The 2,437-nt window shown below is 38.6% G+C and overlaps 4 non-coding genes across 4 annotated transcripts; all 4 read left to right on the top strand.

Annotated features, from left to right (window-relative positions):
• Nucleotides 1-26: 26 nt before the first annotated feature.
• On the top strand, nucleotides 27-116 carry trnar-ucu (transfer RNA arginine (anticodon UCU)). The gene is given in 2 exon segments: nucleotides 27-63; nucleotides 81-116. It is a non-coding gene; the product is annotated as a tRNA-Arg (tRNA).
• Nucleotides 117-926: 810 nt separating this feature from the next.
• On the top strand, nucleotides 927-1,016 carry trnar-ucu (transfer RNA arginine (anticodon UCU)). Its single transcript is given in 2 exon segments — nucleotides 927-963; nucleotides 981-1,016. It is a non-coding gene; the product is annotated as a tRNA-Arg (tRNA).
• Nucleotides 1,017-1,272: 256 nt separating this feature from the next.
• On the top strand, nucleotides 1,273-1,362 carry trnar-ucu (transfer RNA arginine (anticodon UCU)). The gene is given in 2 exon segments: nucleotides 1,273-1,309; nucleotides 1,327-1,362. It is a non-coding gene; the product is annotated as a tRNA-Arg (tRNA).
• Nucleotides 1,363-1,618: 256 nt separating this feature from the next.
• trnar-ucu (transfer RNA arginine (anticodon UCU)) lies at nucleotides 1,619-1,708 on the top strand. Its single transcript is given in 2 exon segments — nucleotides 1,619-1,655; nucleotides 1,673-1,708. It is a non-coding gene; the product is annotated as a tRNA-Arg (tRNA).
• Nucleotides 1,709-2,437: the final 729 nt, after the last annotated feature.

Below are 2,437 nucleotides of genomic sequence, written 5' to 3'. Positions count from 1 at the left end.
TTAATGACATTTTTCTTGCTGTAAGTGACTCTGTGGCGCAATGGACAGCGCATTGGACTTCTAGTTGGTCTAAATAAGTCATTCAAAGGTTGTGGGTTCGAGTCCCACCAGAGTTGTCCTTTAGATACTGCATTTCATGACAAATGGCAGTGGTGAAGCTTGAAACTGCAATTCTATGTTAGAATATTTCCTTCGTTTTTCTTCTCTTCTTTTATTTAATGACATTTTTCCTGCTTTAACTTACTCTGTGGAGCAATGGACATTGTGTTGAACTTCAAGTTGGTCTAAATAAGTCATTCAAAGGTTGTGGGTTCGAGTCCCACCAGAGTTGGCCTTTAGATACTGCATTTCATGACAAATGGCAGTGGTGAAGCTTGAAACTGGAATTCCTGTTTGAAAACATCTGTTCATGCTGAAATAATGACTTTACCAGTAGTTGAACCCAGAGGTTTTTGGCTTGAGTCCAACCAAAGTCAAGTTTTACATGCAGAGTGGTGTGAACCTTTACATTGCAGCATTCTAGGTTAGATTATTTCCTTCGTTTTACTTATCTTCTTTTTTTTAATGGCATTTTACYTGCTGTAAGTGACTCTGTGGCGCAGTTGACAGGGCATTGGTCTTCTAGTTGGTCTAAATAAGTGATTCAAAGGTTGTGGGTTTGAGTCCCACCAGAGTTGGCCTTTAGATACTGCATTTCATGACAAATGTCAGTGTTAAAACTGGAATTCCTGTTTGAAAACATCTGTTCATGCTGAAATAATGACTATACCTGTAGTTAATCTCAGAGGTTTTTGGCTTGAGTCCAACAAAAGTCAAGTTTTACATGAAGAATGATGTGAACCTTTACATTGTAGCATTCGTGGTTAGATTATTTTCTTCATTTGTCTTATCTTCTTTTTTTTAATGACATTTTTCTTGCTGTAAGTGACTCTGTGGCGCAATGGACAGCGCATTGGACTTCTAGTTGGTCTAAATAAGTCATTCAAAGGTTGTGGGTTCGAGTCCCACCAGAGTTGGCCTTGAGATACTGCATTTCATGATAAATGGCAGTGGTGAAGCTTGAAACTGGAATTCCTGTTTGAAAACATCTGTTCATGCTGAAATAATGACTTTACCAGTAGTTGAACTCAGAGGTTTTTGGCTTGAGTCCAACCAAAGTCAAGTTTTACATTCAGAGTGGTGTGAACCTTTACATTGCAGCATTCAAGGTTAGATTATTTCCTTCATTTGTCTTATCTTCTTTTTTTTAATGACATTTTTCTTGCTGTAAGTGACTCTGTGGTGCAATGGACAGCGCATTGGACTTCTAGTTGGTCTAAATAAGTGATTCAAAGGTTGTGGGTTCGAGTCCCACCAGAGTTGGCCTTTAGATACTGCATTTCATGATAAATGGCAGTGGTGAAGCTTGAAACTGGAATTCCTGTTTGAAAACATCTGTTCATGCTGAAATAATGACTTTACCTGTAGTTAATCTCAGAGCTTTATGGCTTGAGTCCAACAAAAGTCAAGTTTTACATGAAGAATGATGTGAACCTTTACATTGTAGCATTCTTGGTTAGATTATTTTCTTCATTTGTCTTATCTTCTTTTTTTTAATGACATTTTTCTTGCTGTAAGTGACTCTGTGGCGCAATGGACAGCGCATTGGACTTCTAGTTGGTCTAAATAAGTCATTCAAAGGTTGTGGGTTCGAGTCCCACCAGAGTTGGCCTTGAGATACTGCATTTCATGATAAATGGCAGTGGCGAAGCTTGAAACTGGAATTCCTGTTTGAAAACATCTGTTCATGCTGAAATAATGACTTTACCAGTAGTTGAACTCAGAGGTTTTTGGCTTGAGTCCAACCAAAGTCAAGTTTTAGATGCAGAGTGGTGTGAACCTTTACATTGCAGCATTCTAGGTTAGATTATTTCCTTCGTTTTTCTTCTCTTCTTTTACTTAATGACATTTTTCCTGCTTTAACTTATTCTGTGGAGCAATGGACATTGTGTGGACTTCTAGTTGGTCTAAATAAGTCATTCAAAGGTTGTGGGTTTGAGTCCCACCAGAGCTGGCCTTTAGATACTACATTTCATGACAAATGGCAGTGGTGAAGCTTGAAACTGGAATTCCTGTTTGAAAACATCTGTTCATGCTGAAATAATGACTTTACCAGCAGTTGAACTCAGAGGTTTTTGGCTTGAGTCCAACCAAAGTCAAGTTTTACATGCAGAGTGGTGTGAACCTTTACATTGCAGCATTCTAGGTTAGATTATTTCCTTCGTTTTACTTATCTTCTTTTTTTTAATGGCATTTTACCTGCTGTAAGTGACTCTGTGGCGCAGTTGACAGGGCATTGGTCTTCTAGTTGGTCTAAATAAGTCAGTCAAAGGCTGTGGGTTCGAGTCCTACCAGAGTTGGCCTTTAGATACTGCATTTCATGAGAAATGGCAGTGTT

The sequence above is a fragment of the Anarrhichthys ocellatus genome, unplaced genomic scaffold, assembly GCF_004355925.1.
Source record: "Anarrhichthys ocellatus isolate YVR2014 unplaced genomic scaffold, GSC_Weel_1.0 scaffold311, whole genome shotgun sequence".
In the NCBI taxonomy this organism is placed as follows: Eukaryota; Metazoa; Chordata; class Actinopteri; order Perciformes; family Anarhichadidae; genus Anarrhichthys; species Anarrhichthys ocellatus.
This window is presented reverse-complemented; position numbering and strand designations above follow the sequence as displayed.